Raw genomic sequence first — 17,112 nt, 5'->3', positions numbered from 1 at the left:
TAGGTTAAACATAATCTGTTATATCAGTCATGGGATAAACATCATCTGTTATATCAGTCATGGGATAAACATCTGTCATGGGTTAATTACCGAGGCCTCACACTTGACGTCGATTTATGCTAGGGAAGATTTCATGCACATGTGAACAGCGGTACATCTTCCTTACCGTCAACCCGACGCATCTGGGGCTCTTTCCTTCCGAAACTCTCAGAACTGTTTTGTTCGATAAGAGTTACCCCCCCCCCCCCCCCCACTCCGCAACTATTGTCAAAGGCCTATACATGTAGGCCTGTTGCCAAGCTACCACTACCGTCAAAATTATCGATACTGGTGGCTGAAAACTCGTCAACTTTTGAAAAGCTTTGAAAAGGCTTCTTTTAAATAAACTGTAAAATCAACCTGATACTTTAGCTGATGACATGTATATACCCTTTTCTAGAACTACGAGTTAAACTATGCCTCCAGGTTTACATCTCCATGGTTAACAGAGAATAAAATGTTTGGCGCAGGTGCGCGGTGGCGCCCCCTAACGACCCTGTGAAGTTGGATCCAGGAAAACGATACCATCGCACCGAAGTCGGCGGCCGAGGTAAGCTATGTGGATTGTCTATTATTTTCACAAATTCTTTCATGGTCTGGCAAGTCACTGTTCTAACCATATCTGCCAGCGATTTAAGTTTTATCAGTTGATAACGACAAAAAGATGAATGATGTTGTCTGACAAATGTAAGCTTGATCCGCCTCTTAAGTTCGTGATCATGTCTTCATGTATCTACCCACAGCTCATAGTCATACGGGCGATCGAACAGGCGAACAACAACAACAACACGCATGAGAAGCAACAAGGTTTGCAAGTAGCAAACATGCAACTGAATAAAGCCAGCATGCGACACCTTTGTTGTACGAATTGACGTCAGTATTTGTTACCTGTAATACTGATGACTCTATTTTATGGTTCAACTTCGGACTTGACACAGACGGAGTCGTATCTCGCCTACTGTTGTACGATACTTGAACACGTCGCCTTATCTGCTCCGATGGCTACTGAACTGAAAGCGGGGAGATCCAGACGTCGCTACAATTGCATGGCGTGTGAAGTAGAAACACTAGGAAAGCCTGCCAGCTAATCATTTTTTCCCACACTGCCGTTGTACCTCATTAGGAACGAAATACCTCAGACATGCTCACCTGAACAGGGCACCGGCCTGTTGTCATTGTTGTCTTTAAAAGGCATACAAACCATGCATGTGCAGTCATTACTGTTGAGCAACCACTATCATGTTTTTGTTTATAATGGTATTTATTTTTATTAACATGATATTTCAAAGAAAATTACACGTATGAAATACACACGCACTTTAATGTCACAGGAGTGTCAGGAGTTTCTGTGTAGCTTGTCCTCTAGTCTTCCGTTGTCATGCTTCAGGCCTAGTGCCAGGAAGTACCAAGATTGCTCTATTGACCTTATTTGTGAAGCCACTTTTATAACCTTAAGCAATAAGAATCTGCCTTGACCCTGGGAACTAGAACCTGTAATAAGATAAGGTGACTTTTTATCTTTTGAGCAGGTCATTAACATTATGTAATTTGCTGAGTACTAAATGTTCAAGTAAAAAAATTGACAGACATCATCACAATATTGAGGTTTGGGTTGTATTTAATTTTGGGAAGAATTTGAATGGTTTTGGGTCATGTGACAAAAACTAGGACAAAGACAGAAGTAAAAACATAATGTATTATAGGAGTTCATAGATGTATATTGGGGTTGCTCTGTAATAACTCATCAACTGTCAGCCGATGTTCTCTTTCGTCATCTGTATCCATTCTAATGAAATTTGACGTAGGTGATCTGTGGAACATTGTGATAACCTACTTCTCAAGTAAGCTTTGGAGAGCTGTAACTGGCTGAAAGCACTTTCGACTAAACTACTGGTTTCATCTGACCCGTTACCTTGATCAGAAGGTCTGTCAAAAATATGACAGTGACTGCTCTTGATCTCCACTGGCCTTCTCTAGGGTGCTATTACTTCTGGACTGGAATCAAACATTTGATTTTTGTCTTCTTTCAGCTTTTTTTTTTTACATATCAGCAGGTTGCAACCTTGCCACGTTTTGGGCACCTACCCGGCCTAAGCCCACCTTTCTGTCCCCCCTCCCCCATAATTGCCCCATTCGTTCGAAGCAGTAATCTCTCATGGTTAGTAGCTTTCGGCAATTTTTACACAATATTCTAAGTTTAATCTCTGCATGGAGACGTCAAGTTTTAATAATTTTCTTTGACTGTTTGAAAAAAAGTGCTTTGATTGTTTGGAAAAATGTTTTTTTTTTTGTTTTTTTTTTAAAAAGTTTACTTTGATGTTTGATAAAGGGTGCTTTGAATCTTAAAATAAAATCATTCCTTTGATTTTGAAAAGTGTACGTTTAAAAACACACAGAAATGCCCTAGATCTAACCCTGAGTCTGTATATGATAACCAGAAAAAGTGTAATTGAAACACCTGAGATTGTTTTGGAATTACGAAAGTGTCAGACAACTGATTGGTAAATGGAGATGTACAAGGTTGAAGGCAGTACATTTGACGTGCAGTTATCTGGATAAATCAGTGGCGTTAATTAAATGTCAATTTAAGCATCTTGAATCTATACATCATACATTTAAATATTAAAGCTCGTCTACTTGCGCTCGTTTATCTGTTGAAGTGTTAACATCTGTTAAAAAATGTGATTTTTATTGACCCATGACAGGATAATGTAGTGCGGTATAGTCACGGAAGTAGTAAGTGTACCGTAAATGACCTAAAAATTCCACAACAAAGGAGCTTTTTTGGAGGCAAATCAGTGTCATGAGATATTACTTCTGGTGCTGACATGTACATTTTCCCAGTAGGATATCATCCTAACTTTTCAAAGCACCTTTCTAAAATCAGTAGAACTCAGTATAGAACCAGAATCTTGAAAAGATATTAAAAAAGAGATGAAATTTTAGAACATTTACGGTACTCTAAGTTGTCCTGCTTGTCCAGTGGTAGTGTGTAAATAAGGGATAAACAGGGGGGATAATATTGAATTTGTGTGCAAACTTATTGTACATGGTTTCACCACTGTGGACACTTTGTTCAGCATTATGGCAGGCTTTCAGTTGGGCCCATTTTGCATCTGGTCAACAGACCCATTACCCCAGAAAAGCTACCAAAAATTACACCTCAAACTTAAAAAAAAATGCTAAATAAAGAAAAGTCTTTTCAGTCGACAGTTTAACTTTTGAATCCTTTTACAGATAAATGGACAGTAATAAATAGTTAAAGCTCCAAACAAACTAATCTGCACACTCGCCAAACTCTTGTGTATCCACTACACCATCGATGAGACCTGTTCCTGCATCTCATCAAAATTTCTGTTTTAGTGTAGTGTAGTGTTTTAGTCAGTATATGTTTCTTAGACTGATGACCTAATTGCAAGGGATATTACATGCAGCGCTATTGGCCCAACATGCTCCAGCATAATGGCTACAGTGCATAGGCTAATAGTAGCCAGAAACTCTGAGGATGGTCTAATTGATTGACCTCCTGGTACATCAATAATTTTGAGAATATGCTTTTAATAGTGACAAGAGATCAACGTTTGATGTGCGAGATGATGTGCCCTGACAGGTCAGAAAGGTTAGTCACAGGTGTACATTTGTCGCTCGCAAAAACAATTGCTTCACATGTAAAATGTTGAAGAGAGATATCACTGAATTGCCCCTCATATACTCTATGGAGTAAGATGAAAATTGTCCCAAGACTGCTAAGCCATCGGCGAATGTAATTTATTTGACTTTTGTTGACGACACGTAAGTTTTGGTACATATTTTCGTTCTGACGAGCAGCTCTGATACAACACAGGAATGTTACTGTAGACATCGCGATTTACACCTTATCAAAATATGCAGAACTGAAGAGGGAATACCACCTTCTCACACTCTCCCCACCCCCCTCAAACCATCCCTCAGCCTCAGGTGGACTCAAAATTTATTTTCTGGCAGAAATCCTGATGTATCTGGCAAAATGTGTCTGTCAGAAACCTTGATGTGTCTGGCAGAAACCTTGATGTGTTTTTGCAGAAACCTTGATGTGTCTGGCAGAAACCCTGATGTGTCACTATTTTCAAGTGCACACACCCTATTTTACATGCTTGTAATGTTACCGTGAATGGTTTTGGACAAGAACAGTGGACACTTCGAGTGAACGTTTTTGATCATAAAGTGGTAGTTACCAAAGTAATTACATCTTGATGATGGTGTTTCATTGCATAATAAACTCTAATCTAGATTTGCACACACTGGATTTCGCCACAATATGGCTGCCATACAACCGGCTTTTCTTCGTCTTTGTCTTTGATGAATAAACAGTATTGCGACACTTGCAAAAGTTTCGTTCCACAGGCTGCTGCAGCAAGCATCCGTGTTGAAACAATGTAAGTGTAATTTTCTTCCTCTAAAATAAGTGTCGTGCATATTATCGTACAAATGTTGGACTGGTGCAGACAGAAATTCAGTGGTAACATGAACGTACATGTGTAATCATAAAACTGTTGAAATACATGTTGGATAGTTGTCTTCGGATCATGCACCCAGGCCTGGGACATTAATTAATGAATTATTAAAAGATAGGATAGTCAAGATTAACATATATAGAACTCCTCAACCCACAGTCAGGGTACTCTGACTACTGGGCTATCACATCATGTATGGCATTCTACGTTACCCCATACGGTACCCTATTCTTCAGTACCCTAATTCTTCTAATATATAGGACAGATATTAGTAGTGCAGAAAGCAAAGAATTACACTTCTCTCCCAGTTTTTTGGAAAATTAAAGATATACATTTGTTGTTCTTTAGATGAACTAACCATGTGAAAAAAAAGAAACTACATATTCCTGCTACAAAGAGCAGACTAGGTGCCCCAAAAATTAGAAGACTTAGGGTAGGTGATCTCCAGCTGTAGCTTTTGAGTGACTAGAGAATGTAGAACCGGTGTGACACGCTTCACCAAACAAATATAATAGCCCAATCAGGGCTAAACACAGTTTTCAGAACCATAATAGTCGCTGCGACATACTTGCTGGTATGCACAATTAAGTTCATGTACGTACAAGTCAATAGTACTGTGTATATGTTTATGTAGCAGGATCTGGTAATGTGTGAGGAAACTCGTGTCACAGGTAAGGTTTCCTTAAAGTCTTATCTAATAAACAATATTAGACTCTGACTGCTGCTTACCTGTTTAAGTTGATCTGTGTTCTTAGCTTGGGTGTATCCAGTGCATTCTCTCTGTTATTGGGGTGCGTGCTTTAGGACGGTGCCCAAGAGTTCTGTATGTGGTAAGCCATGCATTAAGTTGTAGACCAGCTAAATGGCTTTATTTTGTGAGTGGATGTTCTGGATTACATGCAGTGTACCGCAATGCAGCTATCCAAACAAGTTTTTGAAACAAGTCCCACAAATTTCTTAAACCGATTTAATCCAACAATTGTTTTGACGGATCCTGTCTTCATTGTCACGTGAGGAAAGGAGCCTACCATAAAAGAATGGTAGGAATCTGCAATCTTGCAAGTTCATGCAGATATAGGCCAGACAAGGTGGGATCTCCTGCAAAAGTAAAAGGTTAAAGCTGTGATTTTTTTGAAAGTTGCTAGATTGAATTTGCACCTGTTTGTCGACAATGGTGCATGTTGTACACACCTTAAAATAACGCGGTAGTCTCTGAGAGCCTCCACCCTGTCTTTGCCTAAATCAACTTTGTGAACTGCCAACGTCCCTGGAATGACACTTGACTTATTCGAACTGTTTCCAATTAAGAAATAAAGTTCCTGCTATGGGTGTCTAGTGGCAGTTTATGGCAGAGTAGGTTATTATAGGTCAAAGGCATAGTCTGAGACCTAAAATTTTTTAACTACTTCCATTTTATTGACTGTAAAACTGCGGCTAGACACCCATAGGAGGAATGTTTTTTCAATTCTATAACCATCCCCAAAACGTTTAATGCAGGTAATCTTATGACTCAACATGAAAAACTCTGGTCATGTAAACACTCATACACCCATCCGGTGTAACGTTGGAAGATCCCCGCAGTTGTTCGAAATAGCGCATGACCTGTAACGTCTTGCACACCAGGCAAAACCATTATTTCTGGATGAAAGGGGTACCTAACCAGTCTATAACGTCATTCATAATTTCAGTTCAAACGAGTATCAAACTGACGGCAAATGCGGCTGTTATTCTGTGAAGTGTTTTGAATGGTGAAGCATTCGTTGACCAGGACAGATCTGCTTGCAGTGTTTGACAATGGCACATTTCTCACCATGAAATGAACACTGCTGCAAAGTGTTGTTCACATATCGTCTGCAGCACACTGGTTAGTACGTGAACATGTTCAATCTTTCTGTGATGTAATTGTTTTGAAATACAAAATTGCAAAGCGTCCGCCATATGCTGATTACATACAGTGTATGTTTAAAGTAAGAGAAAGCTAAAATATGAAGTAAGGCTCATTGTACAAAACACCTTAAAACTATACATAAATGTAGTTTCATTTATTTTTTTAGATTTTTGTGAAGATAGTTTAAGCAGTTTAAATCTTTGAATTCTAAGGTGGGCTTTATGTACCATACTATCAGAGTGCAAGAAGTTTTTCCAACTTTAATCACGACCCTGAATGTTGTAATAACTCTTTTAACCCTTGAATAAAAGATTACTGAAATAATGTTCTCTAAAGTGCCTTCCTTCTGGTGAAGATCAGGAAAAACAGGTGAGTTCCTAAATATTGTCAGTATGGCCCATAAAGCCCACCATAGAACTCAAATATTTGAATGCATTTAAACACTCTTTAGAAAATGTAAAAAAATCTACAAAAGTATTTGTACACAGTTTTCAGTTTTGTGTATGATAAACCTTACTTCATATTTTAGCTTTCTTTTACTTTAACCTTTCTATGATGTCATGACATCAAAATAGCTTTCACTGAGGATAGAATGAAATTAACTATATCGCGAGACATTGTTCTGTTTACACCTGACCTGTGATATCTGTCCATTCATTTTTGTCATTGAAGACAACATTCTGTTTTATAACAGGCTCATTCGTTCTGTTTACGTTATTTGACGAACATTTTGCACGTGCACCAAAGGGAGTAAAACATGAGATTTGTAGTCTCTGATTGTCTTCCTTATACATGTATGTAATTTGAAAACAGTCAAGAGTTATAGAATTCTAGATTTGCCGTAAGCAAATATTCTAGTTGTACTGTTGACATAATAGCATTTACATACATAAAATTTTCCACTGTATTGATTCTGTTGCTGTGGAATTTCGCAGATGAACATCTGCTGTATTTAGGCAGCTGTTATGCATGGTGGTTTGGTGTTACTTTTAATGCGCAGCTCAGTCAACAGTTTTGTGCACAAAAAGTGATGTCTTCAATTTGGAATCTGGCATAAATGACACTTGTCAGAAGTTTTATTGGTTGAATTATTACTATATGTACTTTAGAAGTAGATCCCCTAATTCTATTCAAGGTTCCACTTTTATCCCATCAGAACACTAGGCTGAAAAGATCATATCGTTATAACGCCTGTCTATCTGTCCATCCGTTTGGCCATATGTAAAGTGGTACAAGTTTTCTTATTTCACCTGAGACATTGTTGAAATACAATTTTTAGTTTAGTTTCTAAACCAAGAAATTGTCAAAAGCGAGATTAAACAATGTGAAAGCAGTAGAAATTATTTTAAGTGATTCAGGTGTTAGCGGCAAAAGTAATACTTTGTGACATTTATTTGCCTCTAAATATTCACTTTTGTGAGTGAAATTTGAGGTCATTTAATGTACATATAAGAGCTCTATTCTAGTCACCTATGACTCAAACCAATAGGGGACTCGCATGTCATATTGCCTTCACAATACTTCCAGAATGGTTGTTTAAACAGGACTCTTACAATCAATTTTCTGGTTTCTACAGATGTACATCAATATCAGCAGCTTGGGAAAATTTCAATTATTGTATCAGAGTGTAGGTCAAAGCACGTCTGGTAAGGATTTCATATATGATGTTGCATATGCAGGCTCGTAGTGCAGTGAGTTATGTGCAATTTCTTATTTAACTGGGGCAGATTCAACAAAATTTTTGGTTTTGGTGGGAACAGACCAGAAATGGCCAGTTCCAATGAATTTAAATCATACATTTGCTCACAGCAGAAGGCACATTTTGTAAAAATTTGCCAAAAAAAGGGAATTTTTTGTGGCAAATAAATGTCACGAAATAGTACTTTTGGGGCTGAAAATTACATTTTTCCTTACACGTTGCAAAAACCCGAAAACAGCTTTCCATTAAGGTCAATGGAACTTTATAATGACGCAAAATTAACACTTTAGACACAGAGTAAAAGAAAAAACAGCACGTTGAATGCACTCTAAGGATTCTTTCGTCGTCATATGACTGCAAATAACTGAAAAATAGTTAAATGTTTTAAACCCCAAGCACATCTCACTCACTCACAAACAAAATTTTAGGTCAGTTACTTTGTATTTAAACTACATGCATGGAAACCTGAGTTATTCCAAGTTTTGGCATCTAAAGCAGCTGACTGAAAATAGTAAGTCTGGAATCATGAATTTGGAATGGGATGGTATGTCATTCTCAGTTTCCATTTGCAGGCTACACTGCTACAAGTCCTCCTCTCTTCCCCTTCCTTACTTACATGTATCAAGTTGTTATGTAGCCTTCTGAAATACATGCTAGATCTGAGATGTGTTTTAACGTTGCCAGCTTTCAGAGGTCACTAAACTCAAACTCGGCCTGTTAAAGTATGCTCTCATCATCATGTCATGTTGTGTGCAGTGAGAGCATGTTCCCTTTAACCCTATGGTAATTCTGGCTTCGTATCAATTTATTCTTGCAGAGTAAAGTCACAATTCACACAAATGTACCGCATCAAGCACAAGGGAAGGGAAACTTCGCTAACTGCCATTTTCCATGTGTACATTAAAATCTCGACTGACAACTACTTTGGGAGTCTCAGCATTAATATTTGTTTTAATAATGAACAGTAACTATACAGTAAGCAACAATTGTGGAAAAAGTAGATCATAATTTTTGCAAGAAGATAAGGATAGGCACATGATTTGAAAATTTGGGTTTGCAAAGGTAGGATGCTGTCTAAGCAGACGTGTTGGTTAGATTTATATTCATTGCAATGTTCTTGTCTTTATTATTCCTGCATAACGAGGTGATGCGAGTTCAGAATTACGTAAAGATCATGAGATATCTGGGGTTTTTTTTGTCATACAGCTTTGACACTTTCCAGGACAGTACTGGTGGCAGGACCGTGTTTCAGGTTTGTGAATCTAACATTTAAGAGCGGTTAATATGGAAGTTAAGCTGGGAACATAGTCAAGCAGGCCATCATATCTCAAAGCTAATGTGCATGTCAATATTGTTAGATGAATGATTTAATATTTTCAGTTGTACACCTATTGATTCACGTGGAATGAAAGTTCAGAGACACCCTATTTCTTCAACTTATTCTCAAAAATTTGTCAATATTGTTAGATGAAGGATTTAATATTTTCAGTTGTACACCTGTTGATTCACTCGGAATGAAAGTTCAGAGACACCCTATTTCTTCAACTTATTCTCAAAAATTTGTCAATATTGTTAGATGAAGGATTTAATATTTTCAGTTGTACACCTGTTGATTCACTCGGAATGAAAGTTCAGAGACACCCTATTTCTTCAACTTATTCTCAAAAATTTGTCAATATTGTTAGATGAAGGATTTAATATTTTCAGTTGTACACCTGTTGATTGACTCGGAATGAAAGTTCAGAGACACCCTATTTCTTCAACTTATTCTCAAAAATTTGTCAATATTGTTAGATGAATGATTTAATATTTTCAGTTGTACACCTGTTGATTGACTCGGAATGAAAGTTCAGAGACAACCTATTTCTTCAACTTATTCTCAAAAATTTGTCAATATTGTTAGATGAATGATTTAATATTTTCAGTTGTACACCTATTGATTCACTCAGCATGAAAGTTCAAAGACACCCTATTTCTTCAACTTATTCTCAAAAATTTGTCGATATTGTTAGATGAATGATTTAATATTTTCAGTTGTACACCTATTGATTGACTCGGCATGAAACTTCAGAGACACCCTATTTCTTCAACTTATTCCCAAAAATTTGTCGATATTGTTAGATGAATGATTTAATATTTTCAGTTGTACACCTATTGATTGACTCGGCATGAAAGTTCAGAGACACCCTTTTTCTTCAACTTATTCTCATAAATTTGTCATTGTTAGATGAATGATTTAATATTTTCAGTTGTACACCTGTTGATTCATGTGGAATGAAAGTTCAGAGACAACCTATTTCTTCAACTTATTCTCAAAAATTTTTTAATATTGTTAGATGAATGATTTAATATTTTCAGTTGTACACCTATTGATTCACTCGGAATGAAAGTTCAGAGACAACCTATTTCTTCAACTTATTCTCAAAAATTTTTCATTATTGTTAGATGAATGATTTAATATTTTCAGTTGTACACCTATTGATTCACTCGGAATGAAAGTTCAAAGACACCTTATTTCTTCAACTTATTCTCAAAAATTTTTCAATATTGTTAAATGAATGATTTAATATTTTCAGTTGTACACCTGTTGACTCACTCGGAATGAAAGTTCAGGGACACCCTATTTCTTCAACTTATTCTCATAAATTTTAGATAAATGTACTGAATGTACATGTCTGTTCTTGTATACTTGGACAGCACTCCTGAACATATACCTGATAGTACCTAGTGGAAATGAAAACAAAAATACAGGTACATTCTGATGTACTTATACATGTACAGAATTGCATGGACAGGTCTTTTGAAATTCTGAAAACAAGTTCTACATATCCCACCCAAAACTTTATCAAAGATTGCTCGCACGATCCCCCAAGATCACCCACAGATCCACAAACTGAGGAAGAAATGAAGTGTATAAATCTGTACATGTATGTAGTGCCTGAAACTGTTTATTTATTTGATTGATGTTTTTTTTTACGCTTTACTAAAGAATATTTTACTCATATGACGGCTGCCAGCATTATGGTGGGAGAAAACCGGGCAGAGTCAGGGGAAACATACAACCACCTGCAGACCTTCCCACTTACAAGAGGAAGCAAGCATGAGCTGAACTCACAGCAACAGCATTGTGCATGAAACTAGAGTAAGGTTTCATACATGTACATGTATATGAATTGCTTGATGGCTGAGTGCCCCAAAAGAATTCCCTCTACGTGTAGTCTTTGGATCCCACTTTGCAACTTCTCCATTTTAGTTGTGGGTGTGCCAGGTAAAAACCTGTTTCTATAGCGATTGAATGGGTAAGGCTTATAGCTACAGGTACATGTAGCTTATGGCTGTTGAATTTTATTTCTTAATATGCCTTTTAGCATGTTAAAGTACATCAAAGCTTTCAGGATTATTTGTGGGATGTAAAATGGATTTAAACTACGCATATCTTTTATAGAGTCCTCTGACAGTGGTCAGCCTGCAAAGTGGCCTGCATTGGTCACAAACAAATGTTTGTGGGACAGACATGACAGAGTCTGAGTAAGGGAGCTAAGCTGGCCTCGCATTTTCGGTAAGCTCATGCATGTCATTTCCAAAAATTTTCCACCACAGACAGAAACTATGCATAAAATAGTGGGGTTTAATATTAAAAGATATGAAATGTGCCTCAAAAATGATTGTTTGGTAAAACATTCTTCATTTCCCAGAAATATACATTGCTCTGGAATTTCTTTTCATGTATCCTGTAAGATTTAAATCTGAATCTGGAGGCATGCGACAAGCAGATGGCTAACGTGTGCCTTTCAGCACAGTGCCATCCCTTGTTTCACCGCCTTTTTTTACTGACATTTTAGCCATGAAAGGCTGTGAGAAAAATACATTTATCGCATGATATTTCTTGAATCTTGCCCATACCATTTGCAGTGGTCCTAAGGCAAGTGCTCAACTGGAAAAAGTTTGTATCCAATCAAATATCACTGTACAGTTCCATGACTGACACAACACTATTGCTGGGGCATTGACAACACCTATAACTCATTACTTGTGATACACTAGGACAAATAGGTTAGATTATGACAGGATTTCCTTTGTCTCTTAACCAGCCTTGATGGCTCAGTTGGCAGAGCGTCTGCTTCATGGGTGGTAGATCCAGGGTCAACCCTGGGTCGATAACATCTAAGACCTTTAAAGAGGAAGTTGTAGCTTCCTTGCTTGGCGTTCAGCATTAAGGGGATAATGCAACGACTGGTTGACCTGTACCAGTATATTGGCTCGGATGGGGCCGCTTACTTGCCCTCGGTAATTTGTCTCGGTGAAGCAGCACTAGATAAAAGAGTGGTGGAAATCCGTCCTGCAACAAGGAGGCACATTACACATACATGCACTCTTTAATAGGAATCCTTCATCGTCCTATGACTGAAAAATTGTTAATCACAACGTTAAACCCAAAGCATTAACTCTCTCAATTCCTTTGCCTCTAAGTTGTTCAGAAAATAAAGATTTAATTCAGGGATCAAACTGTTGGGTAGATTTCAGAGAAGTTAAACTGTATGTAGCAGTAAATCTTTGCCAATTTTGTGGGTAGCGTGATAATTGAACCCTGAACAGTACACAAAACTTGAATCACGTGAGGCTGCAAAAGGCCTATTGTATCCACTCTTCTTTTGCGTTGACATTAATGGTGGGAATCCGGTTGAGCTGCCAAGTAACTCAAATAACTTTTTTTCCTTTAAGAAGAATCCTCTTGTGTGCACCACTCTTTGCTTCTGGTGTATACATGGGCATGCACGTGTTGAAACGTTACATTTGAAACTACAGTACGTTAAAAAATGTAATGCTTATTATATAGACTTGTTTATGCCACATGCCTCGTTCATGTACATTTGTTAATAATATGCTATAAAAGGGAGCTATTTTGTCTAAATTGTTGTCAAAAACCAGCCGGTTGGGCAGCCTATTTAAAGGAACATACAACTATTGCTGACGGGGGGCAAAAAAATTGTAAGCTGTTTCTTTAGACACGGTATTGTGTTGTAATTGTTCAGTCTACCGTGTAACTTCATATCTGCTGCACAGATTGTTGGGCATTATGAATACTTTATAAAACATTGTCGATAGATATGAAGATGGTATTTGGTTTACTAGACTTATAATTGCATTGTGGAAATCATTTGGGTGTTACTTTGGCTGGCGTACAGTTTAGACCAGTGATGGATTTCTCCTTTTAATTCTCCTAATTGACATTTTTAGGAAAATATAGGCACAAGAGGTCTTATAGGAGTCTAATGCAACTCATTTTGTATTTAGCTGAACCAGTTAAAAAAATTCAGAATTTTTTTTCGGCAGTATGTACATTTAAGAAGTCAGTTTTTATTTCAGTGAACAGACAACTAAATTTAAATGAGAACGCTTTATTTACATGTATGAACTACTTTTTCCAAGAAACTTGACATACCGGTATCATCTAAATATCATCTGACCCATTTTGAATGAGGATCTTGTCTTTAAGGAGGATAGCTCAGTGTATAACCGTGAGTATTAAATGAGCAATATCGCTGTATTTACCTATATATTTAAACTTTCCTTGGGGTTTCCTTGGACATACTGGACAATACTGTATAGTATATTTTACGCATAGATTTAGCCAGAGGGGTGCCTCAGTGTCTTTGATAAGCCCTATTCTGACAAAATTAATATGGGGGAAATGTAGGGAAAATAGGAGAAAATTGGAAATTCTAGCTAAATCTATGATTGTACCTGGATATATACATGTGGATGTAATATACCTGAAGTTACACCTAACTACAGGTACATGTATAGTAGCTTCTTGCTCTCTGTCAAGATCAGTATCCTTCAAGATAACCGCCATTCATTTAATAAGGGGGCTGAGTGCAAGATAATGTCAGCTTTTTGTGGAATTTCACAAATTTGAGCTTGTTCCAATTCTGTTTAAGTTCCTTTTTGCTTATTAGGCCTATTTCAGCAAGAGGAACAGAAGGCAAGCTATCAGTTTGCATGTGTCAGAGCCAGCAGGTTAGCTAGAAATGTGAAATAGGGCGTCCATATATCCCTTTTTAAGGCCATTTTGTCTTAGCAGGGTGTCCAGATTTCATGTTCTCCTATCTCTCCCATGTTGAAAGTGCTGAAAACGTGGTGTCCACATTAGCGTCAGTTTTCTATTTCCCCCGTCCACGCAGGCTAACTCTATGGTCCTAGCTATTTGAAAAATAATTAGTAACACGGATAAGCTAGAAGTTACCTAAAAGGCCATGTATATACAATGTGCATGTTTGCTGTTCACATGAATATGAAGGGAATTAATAACATCTATTGTTCAGGACACATTTAGCTAACAGCTGATGGTAATCTGGTGCATTATCCAAGGTGTGTTGTAATTGTAAGTTATTAAAATGTAGAATGCTAGTCTACAGAGCTCTAATATACATAGACATGTATGAAAGAGGGATGTGTGATAGTTGACAGGTACTAATGCTGTTGATCACTGCTTCTCTTGAGTGCACAAGCAGGCACACATGAACAACGGGGCAGTGAAGAGGTACGCTCACCCGTTCAAACTTTAAGACAGTGTGCCCCTTACTACATGTAGGTATATTTATTTATTTATTTGATTGGTGTTGTACGCCATACTCAAGAATATTTCACTTATACCACGGCGGCCAGCATTATGGTAAGTGGAAACCGGGCAGAGCCCGGGGGAAACCCACAACCATCTGCAGGTTGCTGGCAGACCTTCCCACGTACAGGCGGAGAGGAAGCCAGCATGAGCTGGACTTGAACTCACAGCAAACACATTGGTGAGAGGCTCCTGAGTCATTACGTATGTAGGTATAGATCTATCTTGTGTGTCACAACTGTTTTACAGTGAATATACAGACCGTAACTTGAGATGAAAATAATAATGTCACATGCATGTATGAGCTGGACACATTGAATATTTATCAGTCTTATCTTTATACATTATAATATGTATGTACATTTGTATGCAAATATTTATATGGTTTCCCGTAGTTCAACTTATGGGAATTTATTAATAGGCTCACGTGATATACAGCTAAATGTACCCAGCCACATGTATCTTGATGAGTTGTGGATATTGGAGGTGAATGCGCTGTTTTGATCATGGTTTTCAAATGTACAAGTATGTAGAGGTTTGACCATGATGGACAAGGATTAGACAAGATTGTATAGTCCAAGTCAGTCATAGATAATCTCTTTTTGCACATTCCCGTCATGATTTTCAAGCAACAACTCAACAAGCGGTACCTCAGACAATAGAACCATGGTTACTACTGTATAATAGGAAACCACGTGCACTGTCGATTAACAGGATGATCGTGATGGGAAAAAAGACGGAATGTGCTATGGGGTATGTAGGATATTAAGTCATCATTGTTATGTCAGCAGGACTGTGAACTCCAAATGTGTATGCAATAGTGATTATTTACTGGAATGGAGATATGAATTTGGTTAAAATTTAAATGCCTTAATTTGGACATATAAAAAGATGCTATACTATGCTTGATAGTAGAAATTGTATGAAGTTACATGTTGTTATGCGCTATTAGCTACTTCTTCCAAAACAGGCCCTCAAACAGCAGTTTTACATCGCCTGATGAACAAGGGTGGTGCATTGTTCAGGATTACTTGCTGCCTTAGGAGACAAAAACTTGCATGTTTTCATACAGCCGTTGTGTCTAGGCTGAATATCAATACATGACAATATTGTGAGCGAAATGCAAGGCAAGGTGCATACTTGTGAAGGATTGTATAATATCTACTTTGGGAAAATATTATCTACATTTGTATTAGGCAGTCTGGTGTGGAAACTGAGCAGAAACCAGGAGGAACCCCCAGCCTTTAATACCAGGTCATGCTTAAAAACTTTGTGTTTGAGGGTACCAGACCTCGTCAGAAAAACAAAAGCAGGGAAGGTTGTCAGTATGGCAAGCCGTTTTGTTATTTATTCACAACAGTCAAGTGTACGCCGAGTCTGTCATCATATGATTTTAATACATGTCACCAAATGATTTTAATAGTGTCATCAGATCATTTTAATACAGTTCTACATCTGTAAATGGCTTGGTGATGTGATGAAATCACTGTTTTATGATATTTTCAAGTGAATTTGATAACATCGTGTAAGATTACAGATTTTGATATGAAGCGTACCTGTAAATGACTGCTCCCTGTGGCTAGTTTTATCCTTGATGCAAGATGGTGCAGTGTTGATTCTGCGCTTGAGTACAGTTCAGCCTAAAGCATGTTTTTTTCAGTAAGAACAACATTGCACAATATCTTGAGATTGTCTGCTGATATGGCAGAAATGTTAATTGTGCAGGAGAAAGATTGTTGGGTTTTTTTATCACCTTGCAAAGAAAAGCATATTTTGGTAAGCGTGGTATAAATTGAAGGGCCAGTCCATAATCTGCTCCCTACTCTGGGAGCTGTTCAAGGCCTTGAGTGGCCATCATTATTAATTCCATCAAATGTACTACATATTTAGTGATATCATCAAAGTCAGGACAAAATGGAGCATTCAGTATTGAATCATTTTCAGCTGTATCATTAAATGGTTTGCAGATATCTGTAAATGATGCGACAATGGCCTTAATTACTCGCACGTATCTGCAAGTCGCTTGATGATATACATGTCGTGAAATGTTTGATGATATCATAAAGGTTAAAAAAAACCATTGTTTACCAGAACATAGTCGTCTGAAAAAGTTACAATAGTTATTTAGAATAGATCATGGACAATGGAAAGAACTGAAGATCTGAAGAGCTGTGAACTTTAGAAATTCCTGCAGGAAAGGGTTTTTATATGTGCCTCAAGAGCAGGTGAGTGGTAACTTAATGTCAACAAAAGTTGCATAACACAAAAGTCACATGATGCAGTGAGACGTGTCTTTAGCTTCAAAAAGAAAAGGGCTCTAACTTGAAACTCCCCTATTGACAGCTTAAGGAAATTGACACTGTGGTATTTG

General features: G+C 37.5%; 1 protein-coding gene across 3 annotated transcripts in view; it reads left to right on the top strand.

Moving 5' to 3' along the window:
- The first annotated feature begins 541 nt into the window (after nt 1–541).
- The window catches only part of LOC135476702 (beta-1,4-N-acetylgalactosaminyltransferase bre-4-like), a 37,272-nt gene continuing 20,701 nt past the window's right edge, over nt 542–17,112 (top strand). For 2 of the 3 annotated variants that reach the window (XM_064756834.1, XM_064756819.1), the window contains exon 1: nt 542–589. The gene's annotated coding sequence lies outside the window, so the exon portion shown is untranslated. Of the gene's footprint in view, nt 590–782; nt 847–17,112 lie in introns of all 3 variants that reach the window. The other variant, XM_064756825.1, reaches the window with a different exon arrangement.

The sequence above is a fragment of the Liolophura sinensis genome, chromosome 1 (assembly GCF_032854445.1).
Source record: "Liolophura sinensis isolate JHLJ2023 chromosome 1, CUHK_Ljap_v2, whole genome shotgun sequence".
NCBI lineage: Eukaryota > Metazoa > Mollusca > Polyplacophora > Chitonida > Chitonidae > Liolophura > Liolophura sinensis.
The sequence above is the reverse complement of the archived record's forward strand: the minus strand, read 5'-3'. Positions and strand labels throughout refer to the sequence as shown.